The sequence below is a fragment of the Diadema setosum genome, chromosome 1, assembly GCF_964275005.1.
Source record: "Diadema setosum chromosome 1, eeDiaSeto1, whole genome shotgun sequence".
Taxonomy (NCBI): domain Eukaryota; kingdom Metazoa; phylum Echinodermata; class Echinoidea; order Diadematoida; family Diadematidae; genus Diadema; species Diadema setosum.
Window position 1 is genome coordinate 10,863,134 of NC_092685.1, and position 24,689 is coordinate 10,887,822.

At 40.3% G+C, this 24,689-nt stretch overlaps 1 protein-coding gene and 1 non-coding gene across 2 annotated transcripts in view; one reads left to right on the forward strand and one right to left on the reverse strand.

Moving 5' to 3' along the window:
• LOC140236453 (uncharacterized) overlaps positions 1 to 24,689 on the reverse strand; it is a 111,605-nt gene that overhangs the window by 57,638 nt on the left and 29,278 nt on the right. The window lies entirely within an intron of this gene.
• On the forward strand, positions 16,735 to 16,808 carry Trnaa-agc (transfer RNA alanine (anticodon AGC)). Its single transcript has one exon. It is a non-coding gene; the product is annotated as a tRNA-Ala (tRNA).

Below are 24,689 nucleotides of genomic sequence, written 5' to 3' on the forward strand. Positions count from 1 at the left end.
GGGCATGAATGAATAATGAGTACTCAACCAGCAAGAACATAAGTTAGAACAGCTGTTTCGAAATTTAGATCCGTTACCTGCACTGTACATGTGCTAAGATTTTCATGCATAATTGACGGGCTGAATATTTACACTGCGACTTGAATGACAAGCGATGGCTGAGATAACTGAAAAAAAAAAATCACCATCGAGACGACAGCGAGGGACAACCTTCGAGGAAAGGAATGAATTCTACTACACTGGAATCAGTGTGGTCTGATTATTACTATACGTGAAGGCACTCCGCAAAAAGATACTAATACACCATCAGAGTCGAACAGCGTGCAGTGTCTATGTGAGGTTAACTGTGAACGGACAGACGCTTCATGATGACTGGAGTGATCTGTAAGGTTGTCGAGACAAAAAAAAAAAAAAAAAAAAAAAAAAACACAACTTGAAGACACCGCCGATGACCTAATATACTGTGGGACATGAGTCGACCGACACAGCTCACCTCGTTCACCTCTCGGTCTGGCTCGTGAGAACAAATCGACATGTTCACGCGGAAGGAGTATACTGACACATAGCAATTATATCGCACTGCACAGGTGCTAAGAGAATCATCGTACATTATCGTATACCAACTCACAAAATCTCCAATAATCTGTCATAACTGTATGTAATATATACAAATATGAATTAGTTTTCTATTCATTTATTCATTTAGTGGATAATCCGGTACCTGTAATACATTTTATACAAGGCATGCCCTAGTCATGTATGTAGGACAAGTGCGAGGGAGGGAGATGAAAGAGACAACAACAATAATAACAACAACAACAACAACAACAACAACAGCAGCAGCAGCAGCAGCAGCAGCAGCAACAACAGCAACAACAACAAGTATTATAAAGATCCCGCACTGGATTTCTATTGTAACGACAACTATAGGTTTATTATTAAGATAAAAGAATAATTGCAGCTCAAACAAAGTTTCTTCCCCTCTCTCTCGCTCTTCTTGTCAGACGGGGATTGATAAAACAAACGGGGGAAGTGATGAAGACTTTTGGAGACAATAGTGTCTGCTGGTACCGGCAGGGCAAAAAGGTAACGTGATAAATGCTGCAAACTGATCTCATCCATGCAGAAGTGACGTAAGCGTCTGGGTACTGTTGCTCGAATGTGACCATAGAAAGCAGACGACACAGAATGTAATTTTAGAGGCACGCAGGATTGGTTTTCCTCGCCTAATTCACCTGGCAGGTACAGTTTACCTCACTTCCTGGAGCCGTGGTGTCATCTGCATTGGTCATTTTCCTGCCGCTTTCTGACTTCGCAGGTTAACAGGATGAAGCTCAAGGCAACTCAAAACGTAGGAAATAACGTGTCAGCAAACAAACTACAATCTGTGCTATTCTATTCGCGACTGTTAATGTACGGAATTACATAACTGTGTTGAGTCTCTATACATGTGTATTTTGATGCTAAATTAAATCGTCGGGTCCTGATAAGCGTACCGCAGCCTTGCAGTGGCTTCTACAAAATGTTGGAAAATAAGGCCGTGTAATTTTCTCGTCTATGTGCAGTTTACATTTTAGTCTTAACGAAGAATCTAGTCATTTAGTCAGATACGTAAGGATTTATTGCACCATTTCAAAAGAGGTGCTCAATAATGTATCCCTCTTTATTGCTTGGTCGCAGCATTTTACTATACTTTACTTGTAACATTGTGAAAGGAACCGGCGCCACTACGAGAGGGAAGTGAAGCTCTCAAAACGAAGAGGGACATAATTATTTTCGCTTTAAATGAGGACTGACATGGCAAGCATTAATGTTAGAATATTATAATGATAATGATGCATTAATATCGCATAATTACGGTATCTTTGTAATCTTGATATATGGACACGCATTCAACATTTCAGTGGTAGAGAGCAAGGGAAGCGACATCGTAATGAAACGCTTATTCCCATCATACTCCCTATCATTACTGTGGTCTATTCAAGGAGGTACAAGGCGAGCGCGCTTCCTACCTTCTTGGTCGACTGAAGTGAATAACACATAACTCCTGACTGAACAATGGCTCCGCAATACCCCCCCCCCCCCCTTCATTCTCTCTCTCTCTCTCTCTCTCTTCCTCTCTTCTATGCCGAATTCTCCTATAATGCCTATATTAATGCTTTGCCGGGTGCTTTTAAAACATAAACGAAAAAAAAAATCATCAAGAAATTATGCGTGTCGGAACACTCCAATGTCTTTACCGCAAAAGTCATTAGCAAACAATAGCACTGGTCCACTTCTACTTGAAACCACGCCATGTCATGGTGAAGGCTACAACACACCAGCAATCATCATATTTTATGATTTAATACTTCTCCAACTATCTTAAGACTTTTAGAATTATTACAATGGGTTAAATTCAAAACGTAAATTGGGGAAAAACTAAGAAAAACACACTTTTTGTAAATTATATGTCAACAGCTACCGAAACTTAAAAAAAAAAAAAAAACTATTTGGAAATCTATTTAAGGTAAATAAATGATTCAAAAATACTGAAGTTAAAATTGGATTAAAAAGAAACAACAACAATGTGTGCTGTTACATAGTGCTTCATGCCATAGTTTTCCGTTACATGAAATTCTCTCTCTCTCAAAAAAAAAAAAAAAAAAAAAAAAAAACACCAACAACCAAAAAACAAAACAGAACTAAACAGGAGTGAATGCTCCGTAAGGCATAAAACATGAGATCATATTACCCTTAAACCACGCTGTGCCCCTTTAACGCCCGCCAACGTCTTCCCGTCGTGAGGTTGACGTGGGCGCCCTTTCCCCGCCAAGAATATTCTCGGTAATCGGCACATCCCATCCACGCATGCACAAACCCAGCAGCGTGTCAACGTCACGTCGAAACATTATCGACGCTCATTTCCCATGCTTTTTCTCACTGCAGAGTTAACGACTCAATCCTTTCCGCAGCCATGTTTATCTTTTTTTTTTCTTTGCCATGCCACCTTGTTTCCGCGAAAGAGAGGACTGCCATATTATAACCGATAAAAGTTGAATGATCTCTGCGTAGGGGGGTTGCTGAGACGATAAAGGCGCTACGGACACGGAGGATTATGATGCTAAGTATAGACCGTTGCTCGAGGAAAATATAATACTCTACACAGAAATGAATATCGTGTGGCAGTGCCATGTCCTTCTTTTGCTGAAAGTTCAAGAATGCAAAACATGGCATGCAGACTGGGAATGCTAATACGTCGCTTCGACACCAGCAAAAGCCGACATGAAGGTCTATTTAAAACTTTGTCAGTGCTTCTCATTTTTTTTTTCATCATTCATCCTTACTAATAAAGGAGACTGAAAAGGTCGGTGATCGAGAGCAATGTTCGTCTCGGGTTCAAAATCAACCAGTGGACGAAATAAAGCAGGCGTAATGAATCGCGATTTCGATCGATCACTGGTTGTCATGGTATTAAACTGCAAATAATTGCACTTGACATTTTAAGCCCGGGTACGACAAAACATTCAATAACAATAACAAAGGAACAAAGGAGATTACATAAACTCCGCACTGTCAAATGACGGTGCCCCACCGCCACCCCCGTCGTATGTAGTATGTATCATATGGAATTTGCATGTGGACTTCGGCTCATGGACTTATAAAGATCTCAGCAGCATCCTGCAGTGCGTGTTTGCTAACTGCGATGGTTTTACTTGTCAGCATCATTACTACTCGAGACGAGCTATTGAAACCTGCGATCAGTTATCATATACTCCTAGTATCAAACACGCTATGACGGCGCGGCTGTGTGTGTGAGTGGAGGGGGGGGGGGTGGCTAAGGATGACAGAACCTTAGGATGAGGTGAGGAGGAGTCTAAGCTGTCTGGATATGATGTCACTCCGTGCATATCAAGCGTCACATGTTTTTGCCTCACATGATGTCACAGTAAATATGACCCACATCCAGGTACGTGATTTAAGACAGAGTTACTTGACAACGCGGTGACACGGTCATCGCTTGGAGGCCCGTGCAGCAACGACAAACATTACCCAGCAAACGAGGCGGGCTGGGCGGGCTTGCATTTACTATGTCAACAAGCTACGAATAATGAGACGGCCACAATTTTGGACATCGCAGCGACAGGAAAATAAGCTATGATTACATAGCTTCTCTATTTTTCCATTCGTGTTTGACCCTATATAGTTATATTTTCATTTCTGAGGTACTTAATATATTCCGATACCTTTTAGAGGGGGAGCCATAAACAAGCAAACCATGCGAATATGACTTGTGACGATACTGTTGTCATTTTGATTTTGAAAAAAAAAATGAAAATTTGCTTGACCTCAGAGGTCCATTCATAATAAAACATGTCACACATAATGACAATTGAATCATTCTGCATATCAAAAGATCAAATAGACACAGGAAGCCCTCTGAAAAGAATTCGAGAATAATTGGCTTGAAGTGCCATTCCACAGGATGTTCAAGACGACTTTTATGAGTAAATGAACACAATGGCGGGGTTTCACGACAGAGCGATGGCGGAAAGTGATGATATACCGATTCGTTGATGTCTAATAAAACAAAATGGTGAGTCACATTAGCACAAGCACAAGAATGTGGTTATATTATGAATGGTACTTAAAGGGGATGGCTAGTAACTGATCAGAGGGAATGCTGGGGGATGATTGTTCCAATTCTTGTGTGATGCGAGGTATATTTAGTTCACCTTGCATTGGAATGTCCCCTGCGTGCAAAACTCCGAGATTGTTCGGTTACATAGTTCGTTATTCCGATGGTTAGTTATTCCAATGGTTCGTTCTTCCAAAGGTTCGTTAATTCGAAAACTAAATAAGGTTCGTAATTCCGAAGGTTCGTTAGTACGCATCTTCTTTTCATTTTCGGGTTATCGAACATGGTTTTTTCCCCATTTTCAGATTTACACACCTTCAGAATAACGAACCGTATCTCATTTTCGGATTAAAGAACCTTCGGAATAATGAACTTTGGAATGACGCACCTTCGAAATAACAAACCTTCATTCATTTTTGGATTAACGAACCTTCGGGATAACGAACATCAGCCTGTTGTTCATGGCTGGAACGGCATAATGCCGTCCTTTTCTTTTGTTTCAATTATGACACAGCGGATTGTGTCTCCTTCATTAACCATATCATTATACCTTGTTTATTTCAGTTCTTGCATTGTTTGCGTATGATTCATCCAAAGTGAGATAGAAGATGAACGTAAATGATAAACAACACAACAAAAATGAATAATTTTTTTTCTCTCTCTTTTAATGTTGTATCCGGATCCGGCACAGCAAACAAGTCCCAAACGTTCCTCTCCAAAACATCCTCAATACGTATTCACTATATCATGGAAAGGTGGAGGGGCCGTGGGGGGGGGGGGGGGGTAGGCCTAGGGGAGGTGCTAACTCTTCCTGTTAAATATCAGTCACCAGCACACGCTTCCTCTGGCGATGATATGCGTTGTGAAGCTCAAACCGTACACAGAATCCAACAAGTATCCAACAAGTATCACCACGAACCTGTTATGCAAATCCAGTCATCATCATGCAGGCGACACTATATCCCGATATCCAGTATCAACCGGAGTGATAGTACGAAAGAGGTCGTAAACAAACGTGACTGACGTCATATTTTGCCATGGTACAGTTTAAGGCGGTTCCCTCAATTCTGAACTGATTTTACCATAATGCGTTCATATCCCTCTGCTATACATTCAACCAGGACAACAAAAATTGTTGTTTACATCCGAGTTTACACGAAATTTGGCTTTTACCTACCAAACCTGAAGAACTTTCTGTAGAAATGCCCTTTCGTCATCATTAGATTGTTACCTGTGATTTTTACTGTGTATCCTATACTGAAGAACAATTGAATGGATCTACACGAAATCAGAAACAGTTGTTTACAAATAAGTCAAATTGAGAGGAACATCTCCCAGAATATGTAACCAATTTAAGAATAAGTTATAAATTGAGGAAAATAAGAGACTTTGTTAATTTTGAAACCTAAATAAACACTTATACATAAACAACAATTATTATGGGCTCAAAATAAAGAAAATTTCCTACTCTAACTTATGAAGTACTTGATAGTAAAATTATAATAGGCTACATGTAAACAGATACAGCATCAAAACCATAGGAATGTGACCTCTGGGGCTTGATGAATTAAACAGAGGTGGATATGATTCGCCTTACCCACAATCTACAGCTTGGATAGTGAGAAAAGGCGGGACAGTCATAGCATTGACGGATTGTCCTAAGTAGGCCCTATGTAGATATAGTTCGGGCGGGGAGGGGGGTTAAAGCATGGTGTAGCGAGGGAGGGAGCAGGAAAGACGAAGCAATGTGGATGAGGAGTATAGGGGTGAACGGTGGAGGTCATCAACAAAATAATGAACCACTTCTGTGCTCTCGTGAGCTATACCATGACGGTCACATCACACCAGGGAAGTTGAAATAGTGCTGAATAAACAATCAAAATAGTCATTTCATACTTCCGATCAATTGATCACGCCTCTTCCAATGTGTACATGTCAGGTACATGTGCACTTTGCATTGGTCTATACTTGCACACAGCACGGATATATTATACTGCACGTGAAATCTAAAGTTGGAACTTCAATTCGGAAAAAAAAAAAAATATATATATATATATATTATATCCCACACAGAAGCTGATGCTTATTTCGAGGGGGAAAAAAGGTCAAAATGCTCAAAAAGCACAGTCAAATAATGGAATACGTTTAACCTATATAAATCTATGTATGGTTAGACGCAAATAATATCAACCTTGCGGATGGAGGTGTCATTCTCATTATGCTGAAAGAAGAGCAAGATATATCGCAGCAGCAAGACCAATGTCTCATGAACTTCATTGGGGATGTGGCCATAATACGGTCGGGTTTGTTTTTTTCATGACAATATGAATGGCGATTCATCGTACACGGGTTGTTGCGTCACTGATCGGTGATGACAGCTCGACCCAGACTGCGCCCCTCGTTAACCGTCACCACCATCGGCTTTTTGTGTGTCAATGATAATTGCCCATAGTTTGTGCACGCGGTTGCTGACTTCGTATTAAATTAATGGTGTTGATATTCGGAACATGATTGGAAATTTCAAGGGCTTTGTCGTCATCTCCACGCGCTGTGTGAGGACTACCGTTTTATGTGGCTTCCGGCTTGTTCCAGGTTAACGCATCCTGCATGCAGACGGTGGAGGAGTCATAAATTACAGGACTCATTTCGGCCTTCGACACCCCATGATTCATTTGGACGTGCTTCGGATTCATTTCGCGCGTGTTGTGTCGCATTAAACTAACACACACGAGAGTCATGCAAACATCCTCTGTGTATAGTGTAATATAACATCCGTGATACCAGGGAGGTGAGACGAAACCTTATTAACGTTATGGTATACGACAGGAAAATTTTTAAGAAATATCTATATATATATATATATATATATATATAAGAGAAGGGCGTTAAGTTGTCCAGAACACTATGGGTTTAGAGGCAACTTAACGCCCTTATCATTCTCAACCGATATATATATATATATATATATATATATATTTTTTTTTTTTTTTTTTACGAGAGACCCATGTAATAGTTCTATGAAATACTTCTACAAGAATGCTCCTTCAAAATAATACATTTGACATACGAGATATTTATAATCACAATAGGCAATCGACCATCAATTGACATACAAGTATTTGCAAACGTCATGCTCTGTTTGACCCCCGCCCTACCCTGTACAAGCATTCACGCGTGTGACCGCAGACATAGACAACTGACGTCAATGGGTCATGGGGTGGTCATGACATCTATCTTTTTGTCTGCCGCAAATGTGCCGGTGATTAACCGCAAGTATACATCAGGGATATCGTGGGAGTATACCAACTGCACATAGATTTACAAGTCAATATACAACAAATACCCATACAAGCGATTCAATATCTCGACGTGGTAAAGCATTAGCATTATTTTATTGATAGATGTTTCCGGGTGACAAAAGTACGAACTCAGTAATGATATATCCTTTGAAAACCTTGAAAGATGGGTTTTCTAACAAAGTTGAGTCAGTGTTGCATTAATATGGGAGACGCCACAATAATTTTCCTTACAACGCTGCTCGGTGTAGAGCAGAACGGTGTAGTATAGAACAAATCTTGCGGCCCAGCGACACCGTTGTAAATGTAAGTCGACGTCAGTTGACTAAATATGAACATCAGGTTCTTTTCCTCGGACTGAACTTTGCTGTGGCCCCTAAGCAAGTTTACCGGAAGATTAACTTGCTTAGTGGTCTTGTTGTGCGGAGCCTCTCATAGTTTTCTGCTTCATCTCTATAATAGACATTGGCTTCAAATCTGAACCTGTGAATTTCAGCTAAGACTGTTCTTACATGTAGCACTAAAGCAAGTACTAGTATTCCATAAATTCCGTTCACTTTCGGCTAAGTCTTTGAATGTCTTGCAGTTGCCCTCATGAAAAAAAAAAAAGAAAATAAATTGCTCTGCTCTATGGCGTGCTGCAGCGATGTGACTGTGTATGGACTGTTGTGATATTATGTTTACACCACTGAAGACAGGACTATTTCCGCTATAACACGCCCTACACAATTAAATGTTTTGCACAAGGCGATAGGACCAGAGTTTGTAGTTGCTCAGGAGGCTTGACCTTATAGAGGGCGCTTCACACAACACTCGGTATAACGTTGTACTTTATTTGCCCGAGTCATGAAACTTGCAAATTTTTCGACTAATCATCTTCATGCAAAATCGCTGCAGTAATCTACTTTTCTAACAGGGGAAAGATACACTTTGATGAGGGGTGCGTATCTGTTTTGTCATGTTTTCTTTTGGTTTTGTTGTTGTTGTTGTTGTTGCTGCTGCTGCTGTTGTTGTTGTTGTCAACCAAATGACACTACGCTCAGGATTGAGATATAACATGCATGAACCAAAGTATTGGGAGCCAAACGTATTATGATGAAGATGATGATGACAGTTTTTCCCCTTTTTTCTTTTTGAGGGGGTGCTATCGCATGATATTTCAATCATTGCATCAACGTAATAGTTATAGAACTAGGGCCGCAAAAAATGAGAAAAAAAACGTAATCAATACTTGAACAGCACTATGCAGAAGAATAAGGATATGCCATATTCTGTCTTTATGACGATTGCGTGCCAAAGCATGCATCCCATTACAGCATGAATATTAGATCTGTCTGGTAATTTAACTAGAGCGCTTTAATGAGAAAAATTAATGGCATACGTGAAACGCTTTCTTAAAAATCCTTCGCAAACAACATGAGTGAAAAGACTGACAAGCAGTTTTGCGCTGTGACGTCACACACATGCCAAGCTGACGGATATCATTGGAGGTGATAAAGCAACGTGACAATGCGACTTCTTGATAGTAAAGGACACAATATGACGTTGATGGTAATGAACTCTGCTTATATACATTCTTATCGACCGATTTCAAACGCTCTTCCTCCTCCCCCCCCCCTCTCTATCTCTATCTACCTACATTGTATCTATCTATCTATTATTTTCTATTCTTTTCTTTTCTTTACCATCTGTTCGTTTTACAACAGCATATCCTTTCGCCAAAACAAGCAGAAAATGAAGGTCACAAAGTAAGTCCCTCGCGATCCGGAGGCAGAACCTAGACAGCCCAGTGTATGATTCTGGACCAAGATCAGAAGATGATGAGGTTTCTAACTAATTTTGTGGGTGGTGCTCTTATGTATTTGGGAAGTTTTAGTTCAAACGCATGTACCATCGCCCCTCTATTCAATGTGTGATGAAGCATTCTAAAAGCATTCAATAGAAGCAATTACCACTATCCATCTCTCCCGGTGGAAGATATCGTGACGAATGGGCTCCGACTGGAAACAGCCTACGAGACAGGTCGCCGTCGAGCTAGCTCGCGGCCAAAGCCGGTGCGATATGAGTGGCATTAATTAAACGGTCTCCATTTGGGTTACGTTTCCCTCTCGGAAACTCTGCAATCGAGTTGAGCTATGCAGCGGATGTTTCTGGGTGTCAGGTTCTGCGCATTAGAAGTAACACAATATCACGAAACCTGTAGTGCCGAAAACACTAACCCTATCGATTTTCACATAATAGATCGCGTTACTGAATGATATTTCTCCCCATATTTTTTCCTTTTATTTCTTTTATGACCGGAATAGGAAGGCAGAGTTTGTAAAGCGATAAGCAATTTGTTGGACACAAAACTACAGATACGATACTTCTTGATCTACGACTTCGAAACAAAAACTGTCAGATCTGTAAGAACGTCATGGGGTTTGGTTTACTAGGTCTCATAATTTACAATAACCTATATACGCAATTATATTATCTGGTCGCCAATTTATTCCTTTAAAAACTTGTTTTCCCCTACGTTGTGATCACATCAAGCGAAAATGGGCAACTATACTTGCATGATGCAGAGTCATGCGCAGAGAAACGTGAACTGTAAGGTACAGGAGATTCCGTTGCTTCGGACGTGAATGTTGAAAAGATTGAGAAAAGTCACAGTAACGACTCATGACAATTACGATAATACAATAATTTCTTTGTCTGATTCTCCAATGATACCACAATACACAATGAGTTGCAAAGCACGTTATTAAAGCTTTTAGACCAAACAATATGCTAGAAACTGCATATACTTAAAGTCACCTTCGATTGCGCAAAGTTTAACCTTTAACGCAGTAATAGCATCCAATGAATGTCAATACCACTTAATTGATTTAAGCTCAATTGAATGACGCAAACATTTACCACGCACTGAGAATGTGTCAATTCGATTGCGTATATACCTGCAAGCTACTTTTCTTGTTTTCACTCCTCATCCTGCCGTTTCAACAAGCCTCATAATGTTATATCCCTTCTTTCCTTACCAGTCTTTATTTGACATGAGATATGCACAGCTAAAATATTATGAGTTGTCAAGAGACATTGAAGGCAAGCTTGGGATGGACATAACACACGAGCAGCATACAGACAGTAACACGTCCCTCGGATAGGACAAAAAAATAAAAATGAGAGTTCCCGTGTGTGAGAGAGTCACAACTCATACACGGAAAAAGATTTCGCTTCATTCATTCATCGCAAAGAGGAGGGTGCATAACCCGTTGAAGTGGTCCCGCCTTGCATCCAACTGGACCCCAAATGAAAGACCAGCATACCAAATGGAAAAAGAAAAGAAACAAAGAAATATATACATCGCTATGTGCCGCCTACCCGACACACATAATACTGTTTGAATCGTGGTTATTTCCATGACAACACATCGAGTCACGCACAGTTCTGTATGAAGTTACGCAGTGGTTTACTATATTCCTGATACTCCGTTAGAAAACGTCTCGAACTGACCACTAATGCTAACACGGATACTTGTGACAGTATCAAATCATGAATTCAATGTGTTAAGTATGAAATTCTCCACAGAATTCACGTAACAAATTAATATTGCTAAAAGTCACAAGAATTATGACAAAAACCCCCAAAGATATGCGGCTCTGAAACAATAGCGAGCTTTAGATCTGCGACGCCAACGCCAAGGCAACGCAGCCTCCCGGGTTGGACAATAAAGAAACAGCTCTCTCGCGCATGTGCAAAACACAATTTTTGGCCTAATTAGCGTCGTTTTAGAGTTCGCGTTGCAGACATAAAGCTCGCTAATATGAACGGCAAGTGCTCTATCACGTTATGGCAAAGAGTTGAAGTCGATAATTTATTGATGATGATGATGACGGTGGCAATACAACATTTCATAGAATAACTCATGACAACAGCTAGGCCTATAGAATTGTGTATAGTAAACTGATAACCAAATCATGTAGGCTTAGTGCCGCTATTATCCAAAGTGGCCTTGTGATGTCTTGAATAAAAATGTGGACAGATAATGTAGTTTGTTTGTGTCAAATCGTATGAAAGCATGATAAAAGTCAGTGAAATCGACACAGATGCACATTACTCTGCATGATTTAACAGGTCATGTTGAAATAAATGCAGGGAAGCAGAGACGTTCTATAAACTGTGTACAGTGGTGTCCATGTTTTGTTTTGTGTGTGTATATTGTATATATATATATATATATATATATATATATATATATATATGTACATATATTATATTATATATATATATATATATATATATATATATATATATATATATATATATATATATATATATATATATATATATATATATATATATACATATAACTTTTGTGTCTGTACGTGTGCTCCCGGATCAGCGTGAATGAATTTACCTATAGGCGTGTATATAGGCCCTACACATCAGTGGTTATGATAATTTCCTCGATACATTTAAGCGTTCAGGGCTCTATTTCATAAAAAGATGTCAGGATGGCAACTCTTGCTGGAATGGCAACTTCCCATAGCAACAGCCAACCAGGAAGCTAGATTCTTGTCGTTACCATGACAACTGCCAATCTAGCAAGAGTTGTTATCATATCATCAGCTTTTTATTAAATGGGGCCCAGGTCTGCTACGCAAACATGGATCAATATGTAATTAAGACTCGAGTGTAAAATGTGTACTGTCAGGCTGACTTTTTCCTCCAACATTATGTGTATAAGAGCCGTGTCTTCGTGTCTTTGGAAACGTTCCTATTACTAACTAAAAACTGTATTTACTCTCCTACTAATGCGACTGGACCCGAATCGTAATCACGGGTAGGTAGAAACCCAAACTGACATTGGCGGTTTCAATCCTGTTCCTGAAAGCGACATACTGTCGCCACGCAACCGCGAGGTTCGATTTCTCTCGCCATGCCCAAACACTGCGAATCTTTCGTTTCGTCGTCCAGGTGTAAATTTGCATATTATATCTATGTCGGCTGTGACAAAGTCCCCGCGCATCCCTTCTCATGGAAAACGGGGAAAGCAGAGTATACAAAAATATCAACAGCACGGTGTCACGCGACAGAACAAGAAGCGACGGATGAAAATTCAGAGCAAATATTAAGAATGTGCTGCCGCACAAAACTCACTTATTTCAACATTATCATTTCAAAGAATTAAAGGTACCACTTCGACAAAAATGTGATTAATTCGTGTAGGTGTCACATTTTCGTAGCAGAGCACTTATGTAAAGAAGTGATTCACCCAAACTTATAAACGAAAGGTGCATGATTGTGATGTGTATGACTTCTTTTCTGGTTACAATGAACAACTGCACAAACACAACAAAAACAAGAGGGAGAGAGAGAGAGAGAAGAAAACAATGTGGCTTGAAATGCACTGTACCTCTTTGTAGAATTTGAACAGAAATGCTTCTGCTGCTTCAGGAGTGAAGCGTCACTCGTTGATTACACTATATCGGAAAATACACATGAAAATAAAAAATATACTGAGTTTTCGCTTCTTCTTCTTCTTCTTATAGCGCCATTTTAATTTGTATTATCTCTTACGAGAATGTTCACAGGAGGCATACACATTTTACTGGTGTACAAGAAACACGAATATGAACACGTAGTTTTCCTTATCTAGGCAGCCCATATCCATCGTAGTGTGGAATCAGTTTTATGGAGATGGGGTAAAATAAAATGTGTATAAACTTGTGTCTATCATCCGCACTTATAGTCAGTTTCTCGCCTTTGTTGACGTAACATGTCATTCACGTTCTCTTTGCTAATTCTCGCGTGGTCACTGGTCGTACTACATCACCCTGAAAAGCATCATGGCGTGCAGCTAACGTATTAGGAGTTAAATTAGTATTTCATGCATTCCAGTATAACATGAATACCTATAGCAACTAAAGGTGTCGAAGATTCGGCAAAAAGGGTGAAAATAACGTTAAAGGACAAGTTCACCTTCATAGACATGTGGGTTTTGTGAATATAGCAATATTAGTAGAACACATCAGTGAAAGCTTGGGGAAAATCAGACAATCCGTTCAAAAGTTATGAATTTTTAAAGTATCTGCGCAGTCACTGCTGGATGAGAAGACTACCACAGTGTATGATGTCACATGCGTACAACTATATAAGGAAAATAAAAAGAGAATTTCACAAAACTTTACTTTTTGAATAAAGTGAACATTTCTTTGACGTGCTACTGACGTATGTTAAGGGTAATATTATTCCCCTTGCCTTCTGAAAGAGAGAAGTTGAGTGTTCTTTTAATACGCGAGAAAAGTAAAAATATGTTTAATTTTCTTTATACTTTCTTTATGTCGTTGTACTCATGTGACATCACAAGCTATAGTGGTCTTCTCATCCAGTCGTGACTGAGCAAAAACATCAAAAATTCATAACTTTTGAACGGATTGTCAGATTTTCCTCAAACTCTCACTGATGTGTTCTACTAATATTGCTGCATTCACAAAACCCAAATGTATATGAAGGTGAACTTGTTCTTTAAAGAATATCAACATTCTGAACGCATGAATGCGAGGAAGCTGAAAGAGAAATAGGGGAAGGGGGAGGAGAGGAGAAAGGAAGAGAGGAATGAGGAGGGGTGCTGGAGCAGCGAGATAAAAGTGTTTCATTTACAAGTAGCATGAACATCACGTTTTGCGCATAACATAACACGTTGCTGTGTGCCCATGCTTGACAAAATAAGGACGGGAAGATATGGCAGCGCACGTGCAATACACTGCCGAAAAAAAAAAGAAGATGATGGTGGCCATTCCCGCGGGAACAATTAAACTTGACAGTGGAAACGGGGACAGGATATCACATAAACCTGTATGGTCTCAATTATTCATGCATTCGTCTGCGGAGATTTAGCAATGGCGTGTCTTCATTGACGACTAAGAGAAAGCAGTAAGAAGTGAGATTACTTGCTTTGGGATATGTTTATATTGTCTCGGAGCTACGCTCGTTGGCAGCTCCGTACTTAGCCATTCCGGTCGGTTTTTATATGATAGAATATTAATGCAGACTGGGTGGCAAACCTCTCCATAAGGCTGAAACTTGCCACGTCGTCCTCTCCATTTTCCGTTGACTATACGTGGCATTAGTGATTGATTGACCATGATTGTTCAGAGAGCACAAAACAACGAAAACAAAACACGTTTTGCACGATCAGAATGAATGAAGAAATGAATGGATGTAGCGCATGAATAGATGTAGCCTGCAGATTGCATCAAAGTCTAATGAAATAGAAAGATGTTGGTGTAATTGTAGTTGATGTGTCGCTTCGAGGACCCTTATTTACTAGATAATAAGTAATAGATAACAAGTATTGATAAATGCAATATACTTGTAGTTTGTTTCCCCTCCCCCTCATAACAAGTACATAAGAGATCTATTCATACATACACACACGCACACATATACACTATCATCGTATACACATAGGCAAGGGGAGGTAGTATTCAATTATTTCATAAGAATGCATGCTCTAACGTAAGTAGGCCTACACAGAGGCACTCTTCCACTTAAAATCACTAATTTATTATAATGGATATAATCCTGTTCGCATGCGAAAGAGAAATGGAAGTTTCCATTAGTGCCAATGGATGATTTTTTTTGTGTGTATAGTCACGTGGTCTTGCAACAACGTGCCTATACAACAGGTGTGCCGAAAGTATATAAAAGAGATAAAAAGCGGCATGTCATGAGATTGCAGTCGTTAATTCCCGGACTTATTTAACCCGACAGCATCATCAGAGCCAAGAATGTCTAATTTGAAAGATCATGCATCTAGCTCATGTAAAGTGAGACGCTCCGTCGTCGCCACTTGTTTCTGACCGGCGTCGAGAGCGGAGGACGTGGAAACCGTCGCCCTAGTCGGGATGATGTATGGATCGCATCTATTTAGAGATCTGACTGATGCCAGAGATGCGCGTAAAGATCGAGCAGGCCGCGGGCATGGAGAGTCCCATCCCCCCTGTCTCGCTCTATCCCTCTCTTTTTCTCCCCCCATTCTTTCCCTCTCTCCTTTCTCTTTCCGATGGCATCAGTTCAGTGCTACGCCTGATCGATGGCGGACAGTCACAAGTCGTTTGTGTACAACTACTATTAATCAACCTATTTTCTACCCCTCTCTCTCTTCCCTCGGCCAGCTAAAAACATCTTGCGCATTTAAAACGACAGCAACAACAGCGTGGCTTTTCTGTCTTATTTCATTGTCGACATTACAGGCGTGCATCCTTTTTTCTCTCTCCGTCCACTATATTCCTTTCGAGCAGAGAGAAATGGAAGAGGAAGGAGAGAAAAGGGAGCAGATCTCGATCCTGGCGGTTAGAGGAATCCAATACTCGGGGGGTTGTTTCGCCTGTCTCTCGCTCATTTGCATGTTCTCAGCGTGCCGTGTCTGTCTATCTGTCTGACTATCGACTAATTCCCTCGGGGACCACTTGGCTGTGTTGACGCGCAGTCTCACTTCCCGGCAAGTTTGCAAATCGACGTAGAGTTGTTTAAAGGAGCAATCTGGCTCTATACAATACATGTTCGGCACAAAGACTGTCGTCGGTGGTTATACGACAACAAATCAGTAAAACACACATACACACACACACACACACAATAATGAATGAATGAATGAATAAATATATATATATATATATATATATTGTTTCCTACATTATCATTATATCATATATATTACATCCTTTGGGTGTATGTCAGGTAAATGTGTGTGTGTTACACATACACACACTATAGCTTCTGACCGCACGAAGCAAAGAGAATCAAGTGTTCTGGGACGAACACCAAACTAGGGCTTTCTGTAGCTCAGTCGGTAGAGTACCGGTCTAGCAAACCGGAGGTCTCGGGTTCGAATCCCGATGGAAACCCACTTCCTTTGCTCAAAGTTGTCACTATAAAAACAAACAAAGAAGAGTTAAAGACATTTCACATTCGGAAAGTTGCGGGTTGGCTGTAGCTTGGTCGTGAGCAAACAAGGCATTCGGTGCGAACGTCGCTCCATGTGCTAACAACCAGTTTTCACACACCTACTTGGTGAGAATTGAGTACTGTGTATACGTTTATAGCATTTCCCGTCCTTGTTTTCGTCACATCCTTGCCTGACTCAGGCACATACCGGTGATGATTGTTTCCAAGTTTACTCTGTTAATTTCAAATAATCAATAGTCAATGAGCTTAATTATCCGCATTGTTGAACATTCCTAGTTAAATGTCAGGACATCCTGCCATGTTCTCTCTCCCTATCTACTCTCTTTCTGTGTCCCCACCTTCTGTCTCTGTCTCTTTGTGTCTCTTTACTGCTTTTGATACTTTAATAGTTATGGTAATTTTTCCAATCGACGTCATTTGAGGAGACATTCGCTTTTATCTTCTGCCATAGCACGAGTACATCCTAGAAATAGCCTCACGTTTCCAGACATAATAATTCATTATATCCAGGCAGATGTTACGTCAGATGACAATGGATGAAGTCCTTCCTTATATTCATGATATGACGGAGGTTGGAAGGTCTGGATGCGATGAGCAGAAAACACGCGCGGGCGCCGCGGAAGCATGCTCGGCCATGCTGAATCTACAATCCTTAAAGTCGAACCCAGATCGGGTGCCGCCCCTGATTTTCCCCTCGCAGCATATCGAGGTGATTGCCCAGAGCTTCATTCTGCTCGCGCGTGAAATATGCCGCAGGATATATATCGGGCTCTTTCGGAAAGCTTCCTTCCACTCGGTTGAAGTGGCGACCATTCTCTTGCGCAGCATCCCGCACTACTGTACTTTGTTTCATCTAATTTCATTTTAAACAGCGAACAACGAAAACTCAAATGAATGAACGACGATACAATATGAAGAAAGAAACGCGACGTTGTATCAAAACATTAAGACACACATATTGGCTCATCGTCATTATTATAAGTACAGGTACTGCAGTACTGTAAACAGGTAGCACTGATTTCATTACACAATTTAGATATTTACGTTGACAACGCCATATCAAACTACACATTATTAAGGGATCAAGAATCACGCAGATCACTTATCTGGAACAAAGTTCCTCGGAGGTTCTCGGGAGTATTCATGCGTATATCAGCGTGCAACGATTACAGTTGCCGTAAGCGTTACTTATCTTTGAGAATTTCTGTTGCTCGATAGGCAGTAAAAAAAAAAATTATGTGATGATTGGAAACGTGCAAGAATACACCAAGTTTAGCTTAGTTGTGTGAGTGAAAGTCCAATGACTCATGAACACATTAATAGTAACCTCTGGATCTAGATATACATGAGTAATAATCAGTTTCGTCGGATTGTATTTAGTTTTGATCTGCTCACTTTACAAAACGTTCATGGCGCCTCGGAATTTTTAAGGATGCAAACTAAGAAATAAAGATATAATCGACAATCAACTGTTTTTCCCCAAACCGACAATCGATTTAAACGAACTTGAACCGAGCCAATTCAAATCCTAGTCTAGCACTATTGAAATGTCTCATAGTGGCATACTGAGTATAAAGATACTGTAAAATACGCGGTGCGCTTGGCATATACGTTATAATACACTTGGGAAGAGATCAAACCATCACACCGCCACTACCAGTAACATGTGCTATCAATCTACGGATATATATCTCTAAAGCAGAGTTTTGAATACATAATAGTATCAATGAAATATGAGCAAGCGGGCGTGGTAGGAATATCACATCATATTAATGTTGTTATTCTTCATACGCGTCATGAGTCTAATAACGAAAAATCAATATTTTCACATCCATAATTTTCACAACATTTATGACCTATCTTTTCCAAAACAGAAACAAAACAAAAAAAGAAGAAGAAAACGCTACGGTTTCCCCATATCAAATATCATGATACCAAATGCATCGAGAGAGAAAAAAAAAAAAAAAAAACATTTCCGACAGCAGAACTTACTGTGACGAGAAACCAGAATGACAGAATTATCAGAATGCAAATGCAAATATAATAATACCTCAATATTGAATCCGTCCATAATCATGCAAATACACGCACGCATATACACATAAAACACACAAGTATCCATACACATACATGCACTCTTTATTATACACTGAGGCACATCACAGCCTCATTCTTGGAAACACTAACAAGGCTGACACAATTATATACCCCTTCCCCTCCCAACAGACACATCCTTTAGCAGGTAAAAAAAGCTAGTGACCCGACAGCTGATTATTATTAAGTCTCATCGTCGAGTCCGCACAGCTCTGTGGCGTTTCTCTCTAGCCTGGCATCATACCGATGTATGAGGGCGTCACCAGTAGATACCACCAGTGACAACCACCAGTGACATGCAGGGACAGCCCCCATCGGAAGAGCCGTGAGGTGTTGATCCAAAGGTATGCGAAGTCAAGTGATAATATCAAAGGTGAAGTTAGCCTTTTACCTCCTATATAACGGTAACTCACCCCTCTCAACCTCATCCCTCCCCGCCCTCCCTTCCGCATCGAGTTACTTCGTAAGGGCGTCTGATGTAAGCGTTGACACATGCTAAGATTTGTGGTACAGCATGTGACGTCAGTTGCACACCTCGAGTTATCGAGGACATAGTTCCTTTACTCCACCCCCCTCTCTCTCTCGACTTGTCTGCCTCTACCACCCCCCCCCCCCCCCACAAAACATAACAGATGCCCCAAAAGCTATGAGGATATCAGTAAGATCATAAACATCATCGAAGCCGGAGTTGAATAAACAATGCATTATAAGATTCATCAAAATGGTACACTAATATATACAAGCAATATCCAGCCATGCAAAAGTTTGTAATGTATTTTTTTTTTTATGCCGCAGAATTATTTATTGAACTATTAGCAGTGAGAGGAACGTGAAGGGAGATATGATACAGTAGACCTGCAAACGCAAGCTAAACAAATACATTGTAAAATGATCTGAAATAAAATCACGCAAATGAAATAAAGAGGAATATAATAAGACTTTATGGCGTGCAATCACAACATGCGGTCCTCATGGATACTGCGTAAAGTTATATTATCATGTAAACAAAGACGGAATGACAGGAAGACAAAGAAACACGCACAAATGAAAAAACAACAACAACAACAAAGAGGCTGCCGACTAGGTTTTAACTTTTAAGAAAAAGTCTAACCTTAAGTCTTTCACGAACACAAAAACTAAACGAAAATATTCAGTGGCGCAAAGTTTGTGGATAGTCTATAATCTATACGCGTGAAAAAAAAATAGAACAATGTGTCATCACAATATAGGCACACAATACAACGTATCTAATAACACGGCGAATCTTTCATCAGGTGTTCACCTTGGTGTGGTTTTGTATCTGTTTACGGCCGACAGCTTTGTAATGCACCTGACGATGTGAAACCAGTTCATCTGGATGAATCACTATAACAAACACTTCTTTTCCTTTTGAAATGAAAAACAAATCTCTTTTCCTTGAAATGATGTCAAATCAAGAGAACCACTTTTATCTTGTTTATCGCGAAGTTCTGAATCCATGTTTCCTCTTCAGCTATCATCCGTCCTGCCCTACATCTCCTGGCCTTTTGACAAGGCCCTCTCACTGTTATTATAATAGCTATAACGGGCAAGTGAAGCGAGCCCAGCAGGCGCGACAGCGCACCTCGAGTTGTCGCGCTCTACTGGGCTCGCTTCGTTTTCCCCCATTCGCTCACCACAATGCATAATGCGAGAGGGCCTTGGCAGAAGGCTATATACCTCTTCTCCTCCATTCCCTTCTTCTCTCGTTCTTGTTGCTTCCTCGCTAGAACTTTTATTCATTCGACATTTTGGGCTTCACCTCTCTCTTGGGACACCTTCAATAAGCATCGGGTGATCGTGACTCGGCCTTCTTTTGTCCCGCATTCAGGCGTTGTTTGTATGATATTAACGTGGTCTCAACTTTTGGCACTTTAGAGAAAACCGGGCCTCCTTCTCTGGACTCGCACGTGAACCGGATCACGATTCACGAGCTGAAGGGCGAAGTATATAATATGTGGGACACCGTCATATAAAGCACCTAAATCGGTCGCAAAGGGATAAGTCGCATCACCAGCTCAGACGCCACGAGGTACATGAATTCTGTGCATGGAACAGACGAATTCATGAATCAATACGGCGATTGAGGCTCAGCATTAGAACCAGTGATTTGTACACAGTATTCGAGCCGTTGGGATGCTTTCAGGCTTAAAACTAAGCCATCGATCACGGCAACCTGTTTCATGAATTTAACTGCGGCATTTGGTTCCGAACACCAAATCAATTAGTAAAAGAAATACGGACATCACACGTGCAAATACAGAGGGATGGTTATCGGTTTTGCGTGTCACCATGACAACTATGCGAGTCATCCCAATACACTATTCTGGATGTTTGCCCGAAATGCTGGCATTGTTTTTGAAAACAACTCAGTTTGTTGATCGTCTGTTATTGTTATTGACATTATGCGGGTTGCCGTGCATTTTTTTTTTTTTTTTGGTTTCTCGATTTTTACAAAAGATCCTTATATAAGCAAAGCGAATTTTATCAAATTGATTGGTAAACATAATATAGCAAAGCGTCATGTGCTAATCGATAATGAATATGGATATATTTATTTAACAATATCTATAGAATTATAGTTATAGTTCATTTGACGACCGATTTCGCATTTGTGCATTCTCATTCAATGTGAATACATTTTCGGCAATGGTCATTTAACTTCGTTTCAAGCTGTCGCCAGCTCATTCCGAATATTCAAATTCGCATAATGGGCAAACAAGTTCACAAAAGGAGCATTCAAATTAAACCACAAACGATGTCCATTAAAAATTAATTGTGACTATAACTGATTTGGGTGCCTTAAAACGAATTTGAACGCACTCAATGCGAAATCGTTTGACCAAAGTCACTCCACCGCTTCAAACAATACGAATTTGAATGCATATTATGTGAAAATGGATGACAATTTCATGAAATTGGCCGCGAAAACCTACAATAACCCGAAATACGAAATCAAGTAGGAAGAATCATGCAAATATTCTTGATGTCGATACCTGCAAGGTTTATTTGTGTGTGTGTATGTGTGTGTGTGTGTGTTCCCATTTTAAATGGTACAAGAATGAGTCGAAAGAATTCTGAGAAGCAACGCATCACAAAGAGGCCAACGCCATGGTCTCGTAATATGAAGGGATTTACATGCAACAGAACTCAGTGTATAGAGATCTCGAAAATAATAATCGCTCAGAATACATCCTGAGTATAAATGAAACCGACTATCAGAGATAATGGGTAGAAATATATCTCCTTGATTTCTTTGAATGCTTGACATTCCCGTGTTCGTGTAGGACAAAAAGCATTACGTTATTTATCAAATTTTAACATGGGCGAGCGAAGGATTATATACGACGCTCTCCTGAGTTATCGATTCAATTTACAGGTTGAACGATTTCACTTCGAAATTTCCCACGATATTCTGCTACTCGTATATTGAAGTCGAGCGCTCCTCTCCATGCGGGTGTGCTATAACAAGCATTAATCCTAAACATCACCGACACCACGGAATAAAATGGCCCCAGCAATTTCTTTCAATGTCGTCACGGCTTTAAGAATAGTGCTAGCCCAACCGATGTGGCATGATGCACTAAGATTTGACAGCGCTGCTTTTTTTAAATCTTTTACAGCAGTTTCCCTGGGTCACTATCCTCCGGAAATGTCTTCTTCATCAGCTTCCCTCCACCCCCCCCCCCCATCATCCTATGACCATCGGCCAAACTGGTCGCCGCTTCTCCCCCCCCCCCCCCTACTTTTTCACAGCGTATCTATTGAGGAAAAGGGGCGAGGATTTCTTGTAGCGCCAGGCAGGTGCCGCATACTATTCCCCTCTGTGATTCCATGGCATGACATAAGGGATCTCAGCATCATCCGCTACATCCTACATCCTTAAAGCTACACTCTCGGAAATCGGCGTGTACACATCGCAGGGCGGGCGGCGTGTCAGTCTGTCAAGTAAGACCGATGCGTATAGTCTATGACTTGGGTCTTCTAAATGAATCATTTTAGTGTATGTCTTCAAGCCTTTCTTATATATCCTTGAGTTACTTCCTAAAAACGACTAGTCAAGATATATTTCTTTCATAACCAGAAGTAGCGGATGAACTGTTTGAGCGCTCGAAGTGGAAACGTGTAAGATTCCTCAACTGACACCATTCATTTACTTTTGTATGAAATACATTGCAAAGGTAATTGTACTAGACAGAAACTACGTATTTTCATGACATGATTACCTGGATCCTGATCCCACTAAGTTAACATCTACCTACGATAGTTACGACAGTTGGCTACCTACGAACTATTCTTTCAGTTTAAGGAAATAAAATTCATACCAAAGGGAATATGTATTAATCTTCGAACGGTTGGAGCATTTTTTTTTCTTTTATTTTGCATTTTTGTGGTTTGAGCATAGGCCCTACATGACGTAACCTAAAATGTGTACGGTTTGCGTATAGGACTTCTGATTGTACGTTCCCATGCTCCACGCTCAACATCGTCAGCATACACAAAATGTTATGCGCGTTCGTGCAGTTGTACTGAGCGAGTGACACTATAAAGAATAAGACATTCTAGTTCAATGGACAAAGCATATCGGTGGAACGTGCGGTTATTGTGATTATATGTTTTTGTGTCACATCAGTATCATGTACCTAATAGCAAGTCGTGGTTTTGTGGTGTGCAGTATAAGAACCATGGTCTAGTTTATCGAATGAGTTTTTAGCTCCACATATAGATGATAGTAAATACACTTGAGAGACGCCAATTCGATCTTTAAGAGGCGAGTGCGCGAAGTGCTGATCGCAGGCAGTATGCCTGGCTCCAAGATCGGGTTCAATATCAGGACATTGTGTAATATAACGCACTCGAGAAACCGTATCCTTGCGTACTTTTCATTCACTCGAGGCAATCGATACCCAGACCATTCCCAGCCCTGTTTGACTTCTTCCATCGTCGTTCTCGGCAAACTTCCCAAAAGCGGGACACAAACCTGACATCATTAAAATCATGGGCAATTCTGCGGCAATAAATAGGCACTGCGAGAGGGAAATTCGTGTATACACAATGTGTACTGTCCCGACACGGCAGACGGACATCTCGTATCATGTATAGGCCCGTCGACTGGGTCTGGCAAAATCTTTTCCTCTCATATCATCTACTCAAAGCCATATTTCTTTCGTTAAAGGACAAGTTCACCCTCATTAACATAAGGATTGAGAGAATGTAGCAATATTAGCAGAACACATCATTGAAAGTTTGAGGAAAATCGGACAATCCGTTCAAAAGTTATGAATTTTTGAAGTCTTTGTGCAGTCACCGCTGGATGAGAAGACTACTGCAGTGTATGATGTCACATGCGTACAACAATATAAGGAAAATATAAAGAGAATTTCACAAAATTCCATCTTTTGAAAAAAGTACACATTCCCTTGACTCGTTACTGACATATGTTATGGGTAATATTATTCCCAGTGCCTTTAGAAAGAGGCAAGTCAAGTGCTCTTTTATTATGCGAAAAAAGTGAAAATATGTTGAATTTTCTTGACATTTTCTTTATACTGTTGTACTCATATGACATTACGAACCTTAGCAGTCTCCTCATCCAGCGGTTCCAACACAAAAATTTTAAAAATTCATAACTTTTGCATCGATTGTCCAATTTTCCTCAAACTTTCACTGATGTGTTCTACTAATATTGCTGCATTCTCTCAATCCTT